Raw genomic sequence first — 22,129 nt, forward strand, 5'->3', positions numbered from 1 at the left:
GTTGGTACAAATTTGTGTAGAAGTCCCAATTGCTAAGATATATTCCAAAATCCAAAATCCAAAGTCCAATTCCCAAGCCCGTTTCCATTCCGGAACTCGGTACAAAATTCAATTTCCAAAAATCAAATTCAAAATCCAAACACAATCTCACCCAATGGACCTATCCATTGGTCCTACAAGGCCGTTTAAAGTCGAAATGCCATTAAGCATTCCAGAATCGGCCGCCGACCCATAAAACCGAGCATGCCGGGCCCTGTCCTGTAAAACCGAGTCTAAAATACAAAATCCGAGCACCAAAAAGGAGTGTTTTTAGTCACAAAATGCCTTAACCTCCAAGCAAAGATACGTGCCAAAAATTGTACAAGTCGTACAAAGGTACAAAGCTAAAAAACAAAGCACAAGGACGGTGTCATCGTCCTTGTTTGGCGGCTCCTGGGACACGTCATTTGATGGGCGCTAGCCATTTGATGGGCGCTGACGTGTCTTGGCGTTTAGCCACATAATCTCCTATTTAAGCCCTCACTTTAACACAAATTGGGGAGGTAGAATTCAATACAACGTCGTAATTTTGACCTTTCCTCTCCAATTCCAATACAAAGTACAAGTTCTAATCTACAATTTCTAATACAAATCCTCAAAAATATCAAAGCAATTGGGAATACAAATCGGAAAACTAACCTAACCCTAAATAGGTAAATCCGAATCCCTAATTAAATCATCATAATATTCTCTACTTTTCTACCTTTCTAAGTTCAATATTCAATTCCTGTGATGTTTTCATTTGAGCGCAAACTCATGATAAACCAGAAAAGTGTTCAAAAGTGCAATCTTTGGGAGGTTTTCACTCTTGAAACTTCTCCCAAATGATTTTCTAAGAACATTTTCAATATCAATATCAATATGCAAGATTCAAGATTTATTTTCGAAAACGATTAGTAAAGTGAAGAACTTTCATTCTTGAATGGTTTCTCCTTTACAACAATCATCATACAGTTTTACAAAATACAAATCTTTTCAAAGTTCAAGGATGTTTTGGAAAAGTGCAAACTTGATAGGGCGATTTCCGGTTGTTAAACAAACACCGCCTACCAAACAAAATTTATAAAACTCCTAATCCGACACACTATATTGGTTATAAAGGCAAGTTTAGGGATCGTCCCAAGAGAACAAAGAGACTTGAGTTTAGAAGAATGGTTGAATTTATTTGGACGAAACAAACGAATCTAAACTTATATGGCAAACAATAAATTATGGAAAAGCTAGGGGGATTGGGGATCCACTTGAGTTTCATTGGGGAAAACGAACCGGATAACATACATGATTATGCAAAGACATATTTTCTAGGGAGAACCCAACTATTTTAGCGATACACCCCTCTTGGTTAGAACGCCATACCAATCTAGTTCCTATTGCACGCTATCGGGTCACCTAAGTCCTAAAATGGTTCATGAAATCAACTAGCTACTCATATGCAATCACACACTCTCGATCTCTTGACAAGCATATGATGAACACTCCAATTTCAATAACAATAATGGAGTGGTGGGGGAGCATTTCCAAATCCGGAAGGATTAGGTGGAAAGTGAGAGCCATAAGTCCTAGGTACATTGAATCCGGGAGAAGGATATTGGGAATTTCCATATTGGTTTCCCGAATTCAATGGATAGCCCACACTAGAAAATCCTCTACCTTTCCCATATTGGTAGTTATATCCCATTCCACCTTCGTGATTTGGGTTATAACTAGCTTGGTGGTAAGGAGCTTGATTACCTAGGCCTTGGGGTTGGCCATAGAGAGTTTGGCCTTGATAGCCTTGCCCCCTATAGTTGCCCCGACCCGTGTGATCAAATACCCCTCCTTGGCCTTTGCCTTGGAAGGAACCACCTGGGTAGGCATGCATAGAAGGGCCTCTAGGTGCTTGTTGTCTACTGAAATTTGGGTTTGGGGGCCCATCGTACCCAGGTATTTCATTAAAAGCATTTGCATACTCAATATCAAAGTCTTGCTAATAAGATGAGTCATGTTCAACAAAGGAAACATTTTGTAATAGGTGGCACATGTTAGGAAATTGATCGTGTCAACCACACATATCACAAAACGAAATATTAGGGGGCATGGTGTTGTAGGAACTAACCTTGCCCTTCCCTTTGGTGAGAAGGGTGGCCGACGTTGGAGGAATTGTTGATGGAGATTGTGGTTGACTAGGAACATTCTCAAGCTTTTCAAGGCGAGACTAAGATTTTTGATGATGTTGGCTTGCTCCAATGCAAAAGTTGAGTTTTTCCCATCTTCACACCTACTTTTTCCTTCATAATTCCTCGTCTCCACGTGCCATGCTTGATAATTCTGCACCACACCCTCAATGATTTCTTCAATTTGATCGTCCGTTTTTTTCATGTTAGGACCACCCTCCCCCACATCAAGGCTAATCTTTGTGGCCGGACTAAATCCCAAATAGAAGGTTTGGAGGAGGAGCCACTTTGGAATTCTATGGTGCGGATATTTCCTTTTATACTCCTGGAACCTATCCCAAGCTTCGATCAAGGACTCATCTCGTTTCTGCTCAAACGATTATATCTTGTGCCGGTATTCGGCGGTTTTCCCATGTGAATAGAACTTGCTAATAAAAGCATTAGTGACCTCATTCCAAGTTCGTAGTGAGTTGGCTTTGACCTCCTTGTCAAGCCAATCACTAGCTCTCCCTATAAGCGAAAACTGAAATAACTTTAGCCTCACATACTCCGAAGCGACCCCATTATGCTTGTTCGTGTCGCAATAATGCTCGAATTGCTTCAAATGCTCATGCGGCGGATCACTAGCCTTCCCATAAAATATGAGACTTTGGAATAATGTGATCAAAGCGGGCCTAATCTCAAAATTATTGGCATTTGTGATTGGTGCGTGAATACCACTTGTGGCCTCAAAATCCCCCTAGAATTCCCAAGTTCTTCACCGACAAAGCCATACTCTCAATTGTAGGACTTATAGGCCCTTGGTCCGGAATCTCGTTTAAGGTAGTAAATCTATTGTAGCTTGAAAATCGGGTTCGAATTCTCCTAAGATTCTGCAATGTCCTGTCTAACTCCAAGTCGAGAAAATAAAGGGGTCGATGACGGCTTCGCCATCGATCCTGCATACAACTCAAAGAAATCGTGAGGAATGACTAATAAAATACAAGCAAGAATTAAACTAATTAAACTAGACTCGATTTTAAACTAAACTCCAATACGTACCGTTCCTCAACAACAACGCCATTTTGATAGGGTGATTTCCAGTCGTTGAACAAACACCGCCTACCAAAATAAATTTATAAAACTCCTAATCCGACACACTATATTAGTTATAGCGGCAAGTTTAGGGATCGTCCCAAGAGAACGAAGCGACTTGAGTTTAAAAAAAATAAGCTAGCTTAGAAGAATGGTTGAATTGATTTGAACGAAACTAACGAATCTAAATTTATATGGCAAACAATCAATTATGGAAAAGCTAGGGGGATTGGGGATCCACTTGAGTTTCATTGGGGAAAATGAATCAAATAACATACATGATGATGCAAAGACATACTTTCTAGGGAGAAACCAACTATTTTAGCGATACACCCCTCTCGGTTAGAACGCCATACCAATCTAGTTCTTATGGCACGTTCTCGCGTTACCTAAGTCCTAAAATGGTTCATGAAATCAACTAGCTACTCATATGCAATCACACACTCTCAATCTCTTGACAAGCATATGATGAACACTCCAATTTCAATAACAATAATGGCATTTACAACTACCAATCATGTTGAACATGGAAATCCTATCTAGCATATCACAATTTAATCACATAACCATCAACAATTCAATTCTACATCCGCAAATACTTCCCAAGCATCACCCCTAACCCTAGCATGGAAACTACTCACTAACATTAAAAGAGAGATTAAGTTAAGGATTAGAATTATGCAATTGTACATGTTGATTGAATTGAAAGAAAAATAAGAATCAAACAAGCAATTTGAAATTGAAATCCTCAAATTCAATGCAAATCACAACCAAAAGAAAGTGTAGAAATCAAGAACTCAAGCAATTAAGGAAAGCAATGAACGAGTAAAGAGATTAAGGAAGAAAGAATTACTATGAAGCTTCAGAATCTTGATTCAAAATTGAAAATTGAAGCACAAACTAAGAATTCAATTGAGTTTCTCTCTCTAGAAATTTGGGAACTAAAAGTTGAAAAACTAACTCAAAAACTAACTTCTGAAAATAAGAAATGAAATCCTATTTATATTCTTCCCCAAAATAGAAGTTTAAATTACGAAAAAGAGTCAGCTCGGGTCGTCGTGCGGGCGCACAGGGATATGTGCGCGCGCACACAGTGATGTGTGTTGGTGCATAGAATTTTCGTGCGTCCACACAGAGAGAAGGGTCAGAAGTCGCGCACCGTGCGGGTAAACAGAATTCTGTGTGGGCGCACAGTTGAAATTCAGGCTTGGGCTTGTTTCAGCTCTTGTGTGGGTGCGTGACAGGGTTTGTGGGCGCACATGGACTTTTGTTCGGGCGCACCGTTAAAACTTGTGTGGGCGCACGGAATTGGCAGAATGTCCTGATTTTGGCACTTGAAATTTGTGCGGGCGCGTGACAGAGTTTGTGCGCGCACAAACTGTGAAAACCTGCTTTGGCTCTTTTTCTTCATCGTGCGCGCGCATAGCTTACTTGTGCGCGCGCACAACCCTGTTTTCTGCACTTCTTTCTTGAATTTCCACGTTTACTCCACATTTCACCTATAAAAGACCAAAGTGGATAGAAGCATATAAATGGCTAATAAACTATACAAAATCATGCAAAATGTAAGAAAAATGACAAGAATTCCTAAGCTAGGAGCAACATAAATGCCGCTCATCAAACTCCCCCAAGCTAAGCGTTTGCTAGTCCCTAGCAAACCAAGCATAAAATAGAGACAGAACGAGCTCATTATTGAGAATCTAAAATTACGAAAACCAGATCTACAAGAATATACAAACTAACTAACTGTCGTAGGAATCACGGTTTCATTTAAGCGCACGCAACAAGCTCTTTGAACCCCCATAATTTCTCATGAGGGCGAGTGGGATCTCGCAAGGGTTTCCAAACAGTTCAACCCATAACTCTCCAAAAAAAATAAAGGCAAGACCTAAAAACGAAAAAATAAACCAAAAACAAGCAAAGAAAAGGGAAGAAAGGAAAAGAAAAACAAAACAAAACAAAACTACAAAAATTCTAGAACCGGGCTTTTATTATGGAACGAGTACAAGAGGATGCAAGTATTTCTAAATCGACAAACGAGTGCACACTAATCAATGTCCAAGGTCGAGTGAAAGATTCAAATGTAAATCATATAGAACTAAGGAGTATACACTACTCTATCCCTCTACAACCAAGCATACCGCGTCCAATGTCTAGATCGAATCCACCCTCAAAGATAGCTTTTCTCGTGACGTCGCGAAGGCGCCGGAAAACGCAAGAATTTCAAGAGGGGAAAGAAAGCTACTCGACACTCTCGGCACGACAATCCCGCTCTGTAAGATTGCCAATTTTCTCTCTCCACCGACAATGACTCAACTCCCTAGGGTCAAGAGGTCTTTTATGGTGTAACGTTTAGGCTAGGGGTAAGGGCGTGGATAAATTAGGTATTTGGAGCTCAATCCAAAAGTGAAGCACAAAATGAACTCAACTCAAGCAACAAGATCAAAACCAAATCATACCACTTATTTGGGGCTCCCCCAAGCTTATTCAACGAATAAAATCAAACTATACTTCTTTTTGGATTTTCCTTATTTCATTTCTCTTTTTTTGTGTTTCAAGTGGAACTTTTCTATTTGCCTTGTTTTTCTCTGTTTTTGGCTTTTTCTTAACTTATGCTTTTGCCTTTTATTCATCATATACAAAGAACGTAACTTTTTCCAAACTTTCCATTCAAATCAACATCCATCATATCTCACCATTTTGCATATTCAATTACAATCATAGTGCACAATAACACTAAGCTTCACTATCACTTCTAACGGTGAAAATAAAACAAAGGCTAATGGCTTGTAATGAGCTAAAAGAAATGAAAGGATAAGGCTCAAATGGCTAGCAAGGGGGAAAATGCAAACAAAATACAAGAGAATAAGAAAAAATGATGTCCTAATCTATAAAAAGAAAATAGTCACCGAAAGAAATGCCTCTATCGTTCCCTAAAGTAGCTCGGTTGCGGTCTCGGGAAGGAGAATTGTAAAGTTCTAGATATAGGAGACTCAATGCCAAGGATCCATGCAACTCATTTAATGTGTTTGTGAAATAGGCTAAAACGAACAAAATCCTCACACATAGGTAGCAAATACTATCCTCTCCAGTTTCAAATCACTAGAGAGAGACACACCGTCTTACCACAACCAAGAGTTCAAGAATTGTGCTCTCCAAAGTTCTACAGACTACCTTTACACTCAAATCCTATACTCGAACAAAGATATTCAAAACCGTGCACACCTCTACCAACTAGGAATAAAAGCATTCTAACCTACAAGTTCCAATTTTATTATGCCAGAATCAAGAATAAATCCTAAAAACTATCAGAAACTTGCCTTGACTAAGAAGAAAAAGGAAAAGAAAAAAGAAAAGGAAAAGAAAAAGAAAAATAAATGAAAAGAAAATAAAGAAAGAAAAAGGAAAAGAAAAGAAAAGAAGGAAAATAAACGAAACAAATCAAGAAATATGCACAAAAACACATAAAAGCACGCAATCTTTCACATGGAGATCATAGTGGCAACCATACAATAAAATCTCCCTCCAAGTTTGAATTAGGCCATGTCCTCAACGCCTAAAACGAAACAAGGAGGGGAACAATTACCCATCCAACCAATGCCCCACATAAAGTATGTCCGATCCCAAAGAATGCAAGAGATTTAAAGTGATATTACCGGAAATGTCGTGGGAGCAAGTACCGCAAAGAACCGTAATAACGAACGAACTCACCAAGAGAATAACCGAGCATGGCAATGGTAGATGAAATGACTTCCACATCAAGAAAGCGCAAGGCAAACAAACTAAAAAAATCCATGGGTTGCCTCCGGGGAGCGTTTCTTTAACGTCATTATCTTGACGGCGCCCCCCAAATTCATGGGGGGTCAAAGAGATCTATGACGGCAAATGTGCCGTGAGGGTCACCTGCAAAATATTGCTTAAGCCAATGCCCATTAACTTTAAAGTTGCCGGCATCACTACTCCAAATTTCAATAGCACCATGGGGGAAAACCTTCACTACCTCAAAAGGACCACTCCAACAAGACTTAAGCTTTCCCAGAAATAATTTCAATCGAGAGTTTTAAAGGAGAACCTTATCCCCTTCCTTAAACTCCCGTTTTTCAATTGCAAGCCCCATGGTATTGCTTGGAATGGGCCTTATATACGTTAGCTGAATCATAAGCGTTCATCTGAAGCTGTTCAAGCTCGTGGAGATTAAGGAGGCGTTGCTCGCCCGCACAAGTGAGCTCAAAGTTTAAGGTCTTGATGGCCCACATGGCCCTATACTTGAGCTCAACCGAAAAGTGACAATTCTTGCCATACACAAGCTTATATGGGGTCATCCCAATCGGGGTTTTGAATGCCGTCCTATAGGCCCATAAGGCATCATCAATCTTGATGGCCCAATCCTTCCGGTTCTTAACAATCGTATTCTCAAGGATTGACTTAATCTCCCGGTTGGTGACCTCTACTTGTCCACTTGTTTGGGAATGGTACGCCAAACCAACCTTGTGATGCACATCATACTTCTTCAAAAGAGCCTTGAATTTACCATGAGCAAAGTGGGATCCTCCATCACTTATCACAACTCTAGGGACTCCGAAACGAGGGAAGATAATCTTTTTGAAGAGAGAAAGCACCACCTTATGATCATTGGTGGGGGAGGCGATTGCTTCCGCCCATTTAGAAACATAGTCAACGGCCACAAGAATGTAAAAATTGACATATGAAGAAGGAAAAGGGCCATGAAGTCAATTCCCCAAACATCAAATACCTCTAGCTTGATAATGGGAGATTGGGGCATCTCTTGCCTCTGAGAAAAATTTCCCGTGCGTTGGCAATGATCACATGTTTTGACAAAGGCCCAAGCATCCCAGAATATAGTGGGCCACCATAGCATACTTTGTAGAACCTTGGAGGCGGTTTTATCCCCCCCCCATATGCCCCCCTCAAGGAGAGGACTGGCACATGCGGAGAACATTAACAAACTCATCACTCGGTACACACCTCCGTAATAGCCCATCCGGGCCTCTTCTCAACAAAATAGGCTCATCCCACACATATCGCCTAGCATCATATTTCAATTTCCTCCGTTCTTGAGTGGAGAGATCCTCCGGGATTGCCCCACAAGCGAGGTAGTTCACAAGGTCGGCGAACCAGGGTAGAGAGGAGCTTTCAACCATCTACAAAGAATCATCACGCAAGGTGTCCTCAATTGGAAAATCATCCATAACCCAATTGCCAAGCTCAAGCCTAGAAAGATGATCGGCAACCATATTTTCGGCTCCTTTCTTGTCACGAATCTCAATGTCGAATTCTTGGAGGAGGAGGAGAACCCATCGAATGAGCCTAGGCTTGGCCTCCTTCTTGGCCATAAGATACCGAATGGCCGAAGGGTCGGTGTACCCAATGTTTTTTGAACCCACTAAGTAGGTCCGAATTTCTCGAAGGCATGTGCAATTGCAAGGAACTCTTTTTCCGTGGTGGTATAATTGGATTGGGCTTGATTGAGAGTCTTGGACATGTAATAAATGACATGAAGATTCTTATCCTTCCTTTGACCCAAAACACCCCCTACGGAATAGTCACTCTCATCACACATTAGTTCGAAAGGGAGGGACCAATCGGGAGCTTGCACGATAGTAGTGGAAACCAAAGCGAGCTTGAGCTTGTTAAGACATTAAAGCATGCGTCATCAAACTGAAAATCACACTCCTTTTGAAGAAGATTAGTAAGAGGCCTAGCAATCAAAGAAAAGGATTTAATAAACCTCCTATAAAAACCCGCGTGCCCAAGGAAGGAACATATTCCCTTAACTTTGACCGGAGGAGGGAGCTTTTCAATTACCTCAATTTTCACCCTTTCCACTTCAATACCGAGGTGTGATACCTTATGCCCAAGGAAAATCCCTTCTTGCACCATAAAGTGACAATTCTCCCAATTTAGCACCAAATGAACCTTTTCACATCTCCCAAGGAACTTTTCAAAGTTGAGGAGGCACTCATCATAGGTGGCGCTCCCCACCAAAACACCGTCCATGAAAACCTCCATTTCCTCCTCTAGCATGTCCCCGAAAATACTCATTATGCACCTTTGGAAAGTTCCTGGGGCGTTGCAAAGCCCAAATGGCATTCTCCTATAAGAAAATGTTCCATATTGAAAAGTGAAATTAGTTTTCTCTTGGTCTTCCAGGTTTGTGGGGATTTTGAAAAACCCAGAATAACCGTCGAGAAAACTATAATACTTGTGCTTAGTTAGTCGTTCAAGCATTTGGTCTATGAAGGGCAAAGGGAAATGGTCCTTCTTGGTGGAAAGGTTGAGTTGACGGTAGTCAATGCAAATTCTCCACCCGGTCACCGTCCGGGTAGAGATTAGCTCACCTTGCGCATTTTTTACTACCGTCATCCCACCTTTCATGGGAACAACGTGGACTGGGAAACCCACCTACTATTGGAGATAGGGTAGATGATCCCGACCGCCAAGAGTTTGGTAATCTCTTTCTTAACCACCTCACCCATTGGTGGGTTAAGTTTTCGTTGTCTTTCCCGTTGAGGGACATCATTTTCCTCAAGTTCAATGTGGTGCATGCAAAGTGTCGGGCTTATACCTTTCAAGTCATCTATGGTATAGCCCAAAGCACCTTGATGCCGCCTAAAAACATGAACGAGCTTAAGGACTTACTCGTCATCCAAACTAGCATTAACTATGACGGGGAGGGAGGAGTTAAGACCAAGGAAGACATACCTCAAGCTCGAAGGTGGAACTTTAAGCTCAACCTTGAGAGCTTCCTTACCATCTTGTTGCTTTAGGTCATCTAGAACGTCCTCCCGGTCAAGCAAAACACAACATTCACCGGGTTGGTCATCAAGTGGAGTAGAATTCAATTGCTCTTTGTATTTGGCCACTTCAACCCCTACATGTCCTAAACCTTCCCTATTCAAGATGGCAAGCTCAAGAGGATCGTTAGTAATGAGCAAGTGCTCATGCATATTATGTACAAGGGGATCAAGGAAGTCAACAAACAACAATTTTCACTAGGAGGACTAGGGTAATGCATATTATGAGTCAAATCAAATGTAAGACTATCTTATTACCCCTTGTTTCACATCAATGATGGCCCCCGCCGTGGCCAAGAACGGCCTACCAAGAATAATTGGGACATGAGTGTCCTCATTAATATCAAGCACAACAAAGTCGACAGGGATGATGAATTTCCCCACCCTCAATGGTACATCCTCAACTTTTCCAATAGGATATTTCACTTTGAAAGTAGGAGAAGATAGTTTTACATTTGATATTTCACTCCGCAAATTGATTGCTCCCTTTGATATTTCCCCACCCTCCATGGTACATCCTCAACTTTTCCAATAGGAAATTGGTAATGTTGGTAGGGACTAAATCTCCAATTTCAAGTTTAGTAAATACCGAGTACGACATCAAACTAACACTACCACCCAAATCGCATAAGGCATTCCCAATTTCAAGAGTTTTGGATGCACAAGGGATAGATAAGCTACCCGGATCCTTGAGTTTTGGGGGCATTTGATTGAGAATAATGGCACTATAATTCTCGGTTAAATTGACCGTTTCCTTTACATCGCAATCTCTCTTCCCACTCAAGATTTCCTTAAAAAATCTAGAGTAGGTAGGAATTCGTTTTAATGTGTCCGTAAACGGAATGGAAACATTAAATTTGCTAATAACTTCAAGCAACTTTGAGAATTGAACATCAAATTTGTGCCTAATAATCTTTTGGGGGTAGGGGAGATTAGGAGTGGGGAGGGTAGCAGAGTAGCCTTCGTTGGCTTTGAACTATCACTCACATCATCAACGTGAGGCTCCTCTTCTACCACATCATCGTCATTTGACTCAATAACCCCCTTTTGTTCTACCCCTTTTGACTTGGAGACATTTCTAGCTCAAACACCATCACCTAGAGTCTTCCCACTCCTAGTCGCAATGGCATTCATTTTCCGTGGTGCTTGACCTTGGGGTGGGAGACTTGTGTGCACTTGATGCTCTTTGATTGTGCTAGCTAGTTGAGTTTCAACTATTTTGAGATGAGTATTGGATTGCTTAAATCCATCCTCAAATTCCACATTCTTTTTGGCTTGCACCCCAACAAACGACTCCACGAGAGCCTCGAGATAATTGCCAAATCCGGAAGGATTGGGTGGAGTGGTGGGGGAGCATTGCCAAATCCGGAAGGATTAGGTGGAAAGTGAGAGCCATAAGTCCTAGGTACATTGAATCCGAGAGGAGGATATTAGGAATTTCCATATTGGTTTCCCGAATTCAATGGATAGCCCCCACTAGAAACTCCTCTACCTTGCTCATATTGATAGTTATAACCCATTCCACCTTGGTGATTTGGGTTATAACTAGCTTGGTGGTAAGAAGCTTGATTACCTAGGCCTTGGGGTTGGCCATAGGGAGTTTTGCCTTGATAGTGTTGCCCCCTATAGTTTCCCCGACCCGTGTGATCAAACACCCCTCTTTGGCCTTGGCCTTGGAAGGAACCACCCGGGTAGGCATGCATAGAAGGGCCTCTAGGTACTTGTTGTCTACTGAAATTTGGGTTTGGGGGCCCATCTGTTAAGTTATGACAAATATAAAACATATATTTCATGCGGAAAAACCTTAAAGCCAGGAATCCAAATTAATTGCCACATAACAATTAGCATAATTTAGGATGCATACATTTGTAGCGTGTCCTCCCTAGCTGCTCCAGAACCGAACAAGAACAAGTTCAGGACTCCAAGTGTAGTCCCTCCGTAGATAGTCCACAGCACGTTCAGATCCGCCTTAGATTCAATTAACTAGAATTTAGCCTAAGGTATTATTATATTCAGTTATAATTTTGTGGAAAATTATTAACTTTAGTTTTTAACTTAAAACTATATGAATATTTGAATTGATGTATTATAAATTGTGATTGCCATCACCTATTTATAGAGTAGGATTATCGGAACTAGAAACCTACTAGGATTCAACTTATCTAATCTTATTAGAATTAGATACCAATTAAATCTATTAATTTAGTGTTTAACTCAACAACTAATTCTAGTACTTTTAGGAAAATAATCTTGAATCGAACTAATCCTAAACGCTTAAGGATTCGATGCATGCACGAACTCAACGCACACACACGCACAACCCACGAAGGGCGCTGGGTGAGCGCGCCCAGAGCTCGGCCCAGCAGCGCTGGCTCGCAGCCCATGCTTGGGCGCGCCAGCCTGCTGGCCTTGCCTTACTCGCTGGGCCTGGCCTTGCGTGTTGCTTGGCTGGGCCTTGCGTGCCTTGGCGGACTGCTAGCTCGCCTTGCTGTGCGCGGGCTTCGCTAGGCGCAGGCCTGGCTTCGTGTTGGGCCTTGTGTCTAGCAACCTCGTCCAATGTTTATTTTGTACGACGCGCTTCCGATTAATTTTCCGATTCTGGAATTCATTTTCCGATTCGAACAATATTTAATATTTCCGATTCCGGAATTAATTTCCGTTTCGAACAAATAATTAATATTTCCGATTCCGGAATTATTTTCCGATTCCGATAATATTTCCGATTCCGACAATATTTCCGTTTCCGGCAATATTTCCGATTCCGGCAATATTTCCATTTCCGATTATATTTTCCGATACGTACCATGTTTCCGTTTCCGGCAACATGTACGACTTGGATAATATTTTTATTTCCGATACGATCCATATTTCCGTTTCCGGCATATCATCGTTTCCGGAGTATTCATAATTTGCCTTTTGACGATTTCAGCTCCCACTGGAACCGAGATCCGTCGATTATGAATATCCATAAATGGAGTAATTAATTCACTTAAATACTTGATCCGTTCATGTACTATTTGTGTGACCCTATGTGAGGGGGTCGAAAAAGCGCGAGGCTAATGCGTGACCTTGTCCCTCGTGGGTGTGACGATTCTTTTTATTCAATCAAGTGTAATTGGATTTCCTGTGAGTATACACCCAATTGACTAGTAATATAGGAGTCGCCATTCAGTTTTTAACGACAATGAGAAAAACTGACAAAACCCGGTTATCGTGACATAAAGGGAGTGCAATTATGTTTGGCCACGACGGCCGTAGGTTCCCTTGTGATCCCTGGTGTGGGGATCTCTCAATATACACCCGCAAGGTAGAGATTGAGGTTTCGGGGGACTGTAACTACCGAGAGGAGTAATTCGCTCGTCGGTAACTCCAGAGGCAGGATATCCTTACTAGCTCAGCATAAATAATTGAAGGGACATGTGTTAACTATTAAACTAATCTGTGTTGATTTTAGCAATATGCAACATATAACACTAATTCGATCGCGATTATCTAATTTAAGTAGCATTAAGGGACCTAGCATGATAATCCGATTTCCCAAAAATATTATATTTTTTAGGCGTGATAGAACAATCAGATTAGGTTAGTTTAACAGTTCATAAAAAGGGCGAGGAAAGCAGTTAAATCATCGAAAAGGGACACATTACGACGCACCCTTGAGAGGTGCGTCACGGTTCTCAGAAAACTAACCACTTTGACTTTGCTATTTCTCCTTTTTTTTTAACGAATCTCAATTATGGGACAGGATACGTTCTGTTCGATTTATGGATCGATTGCGACAGAATGCGTGAACAATTTCGCAGCGAGAGGCTTAGGCTAAGGGTTGGAGTCAATACTCAGAATATAATTTTGTGTTGTTGTGTGTTTTTACGTCGAAACTAGGGGCCTATTTATAGGGAAGAGTTCGTGGAAAGATAGAATTGCAGAGTTCTAATCCATAAAGAATTAGGAAAAGAGACGTACCCAGGTATTTTCAGCGCCCAGGCCTGGGCGACGAAGATTTCGGCGCCCAGAGCCAGGCGTTGAAAATAGGGTCTGGGCAGTTTTGTTTAGTCAGATTCGGATTCCTAATATCCGTAGAGTTTGAGATTAATTCGAGTCTTTTAGCGCATATCAATTTTATGACGGAATGCGTCTGGGCCCGTTACGAACTCTAGGTTCGTTAGGATTTTAATTAATACGTAACTCTTATTTTCGAATCCTATTAGGAATAGGATTCTCGCGGTTTTCTATCTCATTTAGGATTTATGTTGGAGTGCAACACCTAATTCTGACAGGTTTCTATCTTTTATGACTTGCCACTTTTAGACGCTACCTTTTACGGCAGTTACTATTTTTAGCAGGTTTCCATAAATAGCAGGTTTCGGGTGAAATGGAATGGGGAATCGAGATTCATTTATTCTATAGGAGACGCGTTGTCAAGTGGAGTTTTTATGCTTTCATCATCGAACCTTTCCCTTGCGGGAATGGGGACAAAAGTAGGTGTCTATAGTTAGCCCCCACTTTGACTGAGTCTTGGAGTAAGACGATGGTCAAAGTATTAGACGGAGTGCGTCACACAAGCCATGGTGTATGTGACCTGTTTTGCGAGGGTCTCACGAGCCCCCGAGTGATAACATTTGACTTAAGGGTCATCACTTGAAGCGTCGAAATATCCCTCACGTGTCATTGGGATTTGTCAACTGATAGTATAGAAACTTCCTCACTTTGTCATTGGAAGGATCTAAAGGTGCGTAGAAACTCCCTCACTTTTTCATTGGGAGTAGCTACAGATGTTTTCGAAATTAAAGCTGTAAAGTGTAATTGGGCCTGGCCAAGCCCAATCACGAGGTAAAACGTTTTTAAAGATTCTCATTTTCAGGGCTAGCTAAACGAGAAAACCCCCTTGTTTTTATAGGACGTAAAACGAAGGAAAATCCACTATATCGTTCTTTTTTGGAAAAACGGAAAACCAATCCTTTAATTTTTGGAAAAAGGGAAAACCAATCCTTTAATTTTTGGAAAAAAGGGAAAACCAATCCTTTAATTTTTGGAAAAGAGAAAACCAATCTTTTAATTTTTGGAAAAAGGGAAAACCAATCCTTTAATTTTTGGAAAAAGGGAAAACCGAAAAAAGGTTATCGCTGCAGCGACTAAGGACCTGCGCGGTTAGTGACGCAGACCCCGCCCGCTGAAGGTGGGCGAGCCTGTCCGCTGAGGGTGGACGCCCCGTCCGATAGAAGTGGACGAATCTGTTTTGATGTTTTGAAAATAAGGACCTACGCGGTTTGTGACATAGACCCCGCCGGCTGAAGATGGCGAACCTGTCCGCTGAGGGTGGACGCCCCGTCCGATAGAAGTGGACGAACCTGTTTTGAAATTTTATTTTGTTTTTTTTTTAAATAAGGACCTACGTGGTTTGCGCCGTAGACCCCGCCGGCTGAAGATGGCGAGCCTATTTTTAAATTTGAAGATTTTATTTCTTGTCGAAAACTGAGGACCTGCGCGGCTTAGTGACGCAGACCCCGCCCGCTGAGGGTGGGCGAGCCCATTTTGAATTTCTTATTTTGCCTATGTAGAAGGGCTTTCGTGATTACAACCTATTGGTGGGTCGTAATATTTCCTGATTAGATGTGTCCTATAAGTGGGTCCACACTGTGTATATTTTTGTTTAATAATATATTTTTTGAGATATCCAAACATGATATGGTGTGTGGCGCAGTCTGGGAATGTGATTTTGATTGCGCGCTCTTGTTGGAGTCCATTTTTTGCGAGCCCCCAAGCGTTGGGGCTCGTCGGTTGTTTTTTGCATCTTGTAATCATGTTTGGGGTCACGCTCGTATGTGCGAGCGACCTCCTATAGTAGTGTGCTATTTTAGCGAAGCCGTGGAGTGCGACTTTAGTTTTCAGGCGACATCCGGTTTTGGCTTGGCCCGGATTATCCCTTTGACAGACAGACATTTTCTATTTGGAAAACCAATGACTTGACGACACATATTTTTGGTGTTTCGAAGAATGACCATGATATTTAACTTGCCTTTTTTTTTTTTTGAAAAGTGTACATGAGCGTTTTCTGAGACGAGTCTAAGTTTCAACCAAGTTTTAATGTTATTATTTTTTTGCTTATTTGGGAGCTAAAGGTGCTCTGGGCTTGATCTTACTTGCAATAGGGCCTCGTGTTTTAGCAAAACGGTCTTAAGTCCTTTCCTATTCCGTGTTTTGTGAAATCTGGGCCTTGGGCTGCATTTTCAGCGCCCAAGCTCAGGCGTTAAACATTTCGGCGCCCAGTTGTGGGCGCTGAAAGTTCTTTCCTGGTAATATTTGATTTTCGGATTTCTAAACACGTTTCCGAATGGGATCAGGATGTTATTGGGTGCGTTCAGCTATATATAGGGGCTGGATACGCCCTTATTTTCCATCACTCTCAAATTCTTTCTCTCTTTTTGTTGTGCTCTAATTATTTACTGCTTTTGCCATGTCGATCACTACTTTCTCACTCCAACGGACTGTTAGGCGTTGGTTACGAGCCCTTACTCCCACAGAAAAAGCTTTGTTAAAAGAATACCACTTAGAGGCACTTTTAGGTTTACAACAAATTAATATTGATTATAATTTTCTGCATGCTGCCCTAAGCTTTTGGGACTCCGATCATCATGTTTTTTCCTTTCGGGGCAATGAAATATGTCCTTTGCCTGATGAATTTGCTGCGATCCTTGGTTATCCTACTAATGCTACTCCTGTTACCCCTGGCACTGTTGAAGAGGGTAAAACAACCATAAGGGCTTTTCTAGGGCTAGATGATAACATGTTTGTTGAGATTGTTGTAGATGCTAAGGTTAATTTGGCAAAACTTGTAAAACATCACTTTAGGCCTAGTAAGAATATGACCGAACAAAAATTGAACATTCGAGCCCTTGTATTTTGCTTGCTGAATAATTACTTGCTGTCGAATAATAATGGTGAGTTCGGTGACATAAGGTTGATCCCCTTGATTAGCCAGATGGAAAGTTGCTATTCTATTATGACGTTGGTTGTTTCTGAGACTTTGCTGAGTGCGGATGAACTGAAGAAGGGCGCCAAATCTGGATATTTTAAGGGTAGTCCCCTATTGCTGCAGGTAATGGATCTTTTCCTTGGGCACATGTATTTTTTGCACATATTTCATTCTGCCTGGGGCTGAGTTTCAGCGCCCAGGGCTGGGCGCTGGAATATTCGGCGCCTGGTCCTGGGCGTTGAAAATGCGCCCCAGGAACCTTTTTTTCTTTCTTTTCATTCTTTTGATTCGATCGTACCTGTTTTGCAGATTTGGCTTGCGGAACGGCTTAGACTTTTGGAAGCTCCTGCCGATCCTAAACATTATCGCCCTATAGCTTTGGGTAACCGAAAATACTTGCACCAAGGTCAGGACGAGGCCGAATGGACCTCCTTTTTTACTTATGGCATTTGTTCTATTAAGTGGTTGGTACCATGGTGGGGTTTGACTAGTATGACAGGGGGGTCTGATGTCTCGGTTTATGTTTCTTTGTTGGGGCTATCTCGTCCCATTTATATTTTCCCTTACCGAGTCATGCGTCAATATGGTTTAAGGCAGACTATCCCCTTTTCTGATACGGTGCCACCTAAGGTAGCGGCCTTTTCACAAACACGGGTCTTAGCGTGGGCCAAGTATTATGATGGTCTCCCGCGTTGGGCCGTGGCTACAAATGGCTTTGTGGGTCTTTCTGAAAACTATAAGTTGTGGATGAGTTCCGATGATAAAGACGTGAGGACCGAGGCTCATCATGGGGAGCCGGCTGAGCTTTTAATACCTCGTATTCGTGTTAAGTATGAGGGCCCTGATTCTGCTAGATCTCGTACCTATAGTTTTAAGACTATGAAAGCTCGTCCTGATCGAAAGCGAAAGGAAGTTCTTCCCCGTTCCAGTGTCAGGCCTAAAAAGATGCCTAACATGAAGGGGCCTGCTGTTGTTAAAAGAAATGCAAGCTCTCGCAGAGATCGTCGCCGGAACAATGTATGGGTTAGGAATGCTCAGCCGCCTGTAGAAACAGTGGCTAGTCCAGTTGATGATAGTAATCCTTCTCCCACCATTGTTTGTGCCCTTAAGGCTGAGCGGGCTATAACTGAGAATGTTTCTGAAGCTTTGGCATCTTTGGAAGTTAGTGTCCAGGAGCCGGTTCTTATGGAGATTGATATTGGGGCAACGCAGAAGACTATGGGGGTGGATCCTGCGAACATTGCTCTCTTCAAGACTTTATTTGATGATCCGGAAGAACTAGAGTAGTGTAGTTCTTTGCTAGGGTGTAGGTGCCCTTTATTTATTTCAGTTGTGTTTGTTTTTATTCCTAGCACTTTGTTTTCCTTCTTATTATATTTTAATAAAGGCGTATTTTTAGTTTTCATTTTCACTTTTTTATTTTGTTTCTCCTCTTTTTTATGTATTTTATACGTCTAACACTTTTTTGCACAAAGAATATATATTTTTTTATTTGGACCGAATCCTTGGTAAGGATTGCCTACGTATCTTGTCAGAATCAGGTCGCGCGTAGTTCTAGCTTTTGAATTTTTCTAGTATGCCGGACTTCGGATGATATGTCCTGAAGTGGAAACATATTACTTAATTGGTCAAATGAGTGAAGTATTTATCATTATTTTCATCTGCCGTTTTTTTTTTTGCCATAGGTTGCGTAAAATTCGGCTATATTCTTTGGATACGTACTGTACCCCCCCCCCCCCCAAGTGTTCGTTATTTTTCCGTTGTGTGCGGATAAAATGACGAGCACTTTCAAAAAGAAAGCTTTTGGCAGGCAGAGTGTTTCAACGCCCAGGCTGGGGCGTCAGAAATTTCGGCGCCCAGCCCTGGGCGCTGGAAATGACTTGGGCGGTCAGTTTTTGACGCTTTGCTTCACATGTTCTTGCGTTTATTTCTATTTCTTTTTTTTGTGCCTTGATATTTTGCTTTGTAGCTAAAGTTAATTTTGAGGCTATTTTGGAGGCTTTTTTACTGTTAGCGTGAAACGCATTTTTGTCCAGATTAATTTTTTCTATTGGTGATTCAAAACTGTTTTGAAAATGGAGTTAGGGTGCGGAATTTATGAAGATCTTTGTGTAGGCTTTGGAGGTAGGTTGGTAGTGAAGGGTATGATGGAATCTATGTTTTATGAATCTGTTTTTTTTGGTAACATTTGCATTGTTTTTTATTTCCTTTGATTTTAGGTTGCATGGATTGGTTCTGACACTTGGTTCTAAAGGGCCTTAGGACCATCTAAAGTCTCTATTATTTTTTTTCTATCAATCTAAAGAACTACTAGGCGCTTTTACTAATGGTGCTCTATATGGCTCAAGCCTGGGGTTTAGTCTCATAAAACTTCGGTCCTTCACCAGTACTCATCTTGAATTCCATTCCTTTTGCGTTGACCCACTGATATGTCTTCACCCATCCGTTCTCGACCTCTTCTAGTGTTGATGCAGGAGAGATTAACCGGGTTGGATCGAAACCTTCATCTTGTAAAGCTAGGGTAGTCATCACAGTCTCGTCCTCCATAGGCCTCGATTCGTTAAACAATGTCCACAGAGCCTCGTTGTCCAATATTTTAGCTGTTTTAGTCTTGGTGAGGTGGGGTGCCTCATCCAAGGTGTGGCAGTCATGGAAAATTTCAAATCCGGGTTTTAGCAAGCCATCCTAAACGAAGGGTTCAGGGAAATGGCAGCATGGGTGTTCTTCTCCTTCCCGAATGAACATCCCGTTAAGGGTCGTTTGATATGGGGGAAGGAGGGTGGTTTGTTTGGTTTTGTTAAGGCGTAGCCTGGATAGGCGGTCAGCAATATCTTCCTCCGTTGGTTCATAACCTAAGCCAAAGGGAGTAAATTTGTCGGGAAAAGGATGGAATGTGCATTCCTTCTTCCTTATGCCCAATGGGGTTCCTGGAAAATAGCCTTGAGCTAACAGCATTCTAGGGATGACTCGGGATGCATGCGGGTCTAGGAATGCTGGATCATAATCTTCGATGAACTGGATTGTTTCTTCCATTTGAAACCCATAAAGGTCGTCTGCAGTTGCTGCCGTTCCAACCATAGTACAACTGACGTCTAGAGGAGGGGCGCGGATTTCTAGTATTACCCCGTTATGGTTAAGTTTAACCATTTCGTGCAAGGTAGAAGCCACACCTCCTAAGTCATGGAGCCAAGGTCGCCCCCAAAAGGAGGTTGAAAGTGGGCTTGATGTCGATAATTTGAAACTCCGTGGTGCGTTCCACAGGCCCGGTTTGTATGGTAAGGTTGATTTTTCCCAATACAGGCCTTCGGGAGTTATCATAAGCTTGTACCCCTTGCGTGGAGGTTTGGAAATCATCGTTTCCTAGCCCCAAGCAATGGGCGGTTCGCAATGGGCAGACATTAACCGCCGAACCATTATCTACGAGCGCTAGGGGGATGTTTTGTCCTTTGCATCCAACCACTAGGTAAAGGACTTTATTGTGAGCACCCCCCTCTTTGGGTAAGTCTTATAAGTGAAAACTATGGCCTTTTCTCCGGTATCTCTCGTGACATGGCTAACCAATGAGTCAGGTGTGATATCTGTGGGTACTGAGATGTGGTCAAGTGAGCGAATAAGGTTTTCGCGATGTTCCTTTGAAGTACACATAAGATCCCAGATGGTAATATCAGCCTTGGTTCTTTTTAGTTGTTTCAGGAGAGGATTTTCAATGACTTCCGCGACGGTGGCGTGCCGCCCGTTCTCAGGAGTTTGCCTAACCGGGATGTCGTCCATAGGAGGCGGGTGAATATCCGGTTGGTATATCCTTCCGGATCGGGTGAGGTTGTCGACCTCGGGCTCCTGATAGGTGGTATCAATGAGAGCATACCCGGGCCAAGTTTCAGTGAAGAGGTCCTGGCCCGAGACTTGAGATAGGTAAATATCTTCAGCATCATCATTCCACACACCGCACACTTCCCTCTCGATTCGATCCATAGGGACCACAGCGAGTGGTGCACCTTGAGGTGTAATATACACCGTGGGGTCGAAATTCTCTGGTTAGTCGAGAGAGATGTGACAAGAGCCGAGTGGGCTCTTGTTGTTGTTGGGTTTGCCAACGTTAGGGAGAGGTATTACTTCATCCTCTATCATGTCCTGGATTGTATGTTTTAGAGTCCAGCAGTTTTCAGTGTCATGCCCCTTTCCCTGATGGAATTTGCAGTAAGTACCTTTGACCCAATATTTGTTTTTGACAGGAGGGTCACGGGTGGGGCCTATAGGTCTCAACTTTCCTTGATTGGTTAGTCTTTCAAAGGCTTGTATCAAAGTTGACCCGAGTGGGGCAAACTTTCGGTCTCGGACCCATCTTACAGGGTATCTTCGGGCGAAAGCCTCTTCTACAGCATGGACTTCTTGGGCTTGGGATGTGTTACCCCGATTATAGGTGTTGGTCTTATATGCGGGTTTGCTTTGTATGTTTTTGGCGAGGTCGTCCTCGATTTTTATTCCCACATCATAAACTCTTTTGAAAGTGTCGTGTCCCAGGTACCTAAGGTGTTGTCTGTAAGCCGGGTCCAGGTTGTCAATGAATTTTTGGTCCAATTCTGTTTCGGGAGGCCTATTGATTAGCTGGGCTGCCTGGTCCCTCCATCTAGCAAATTAGGTTGTGAAACCCTGATTTTTCTTTTGGAAGAGAACTTCCAGCTCGCGCATGGTGACTTGGAAATCCATGTTCGACGAGTATTGCTTGATGAAGACATTGACAAAGTCTTCCCAAGTGGGGAAGAGCTTAGGGTCCTGGTGATAGTACTATTTGAGCGGCACAGGTTCCAAGGACAAAGGAAAGGCATGTAAGTACATGGATTTGTCCACGCCTTTCAAGTTCATGGCATTCACAAAGCTCAGTAGATGATCACGGGGGTTGTCCGTGGCCTTGAACTTGAAGGAAATAATGCCCTTGGTCCAAGTATGCATTCTATGTTAAGTCTAATAAATGCGGTTCAGTATTAATTAACAAGTTAATAATTCAGTGAGATCAAGTGAGCTGAATGCCTAGCTAGAGGCCGCTTCAGTTCGAGTGGAATTAATGATATTAATCC

The sequence above is a fragment of the Spinacia oleracea genome, chromosome 1 (assembly GCF_020520425.1).
Source record: "Spinacia oleracea cultivar Varoflay chromosome 1, BTI_SOV_V1, whole genome shotgun sequence".
In the NCBI taxonomy this organism is placed as follows: Eukaryota; Viridiplantae; Streptophyta; class Magnoliopsida; order Caryophyllales; family Amaranthaceae; genus Spinacia; species Spinacia oleracea.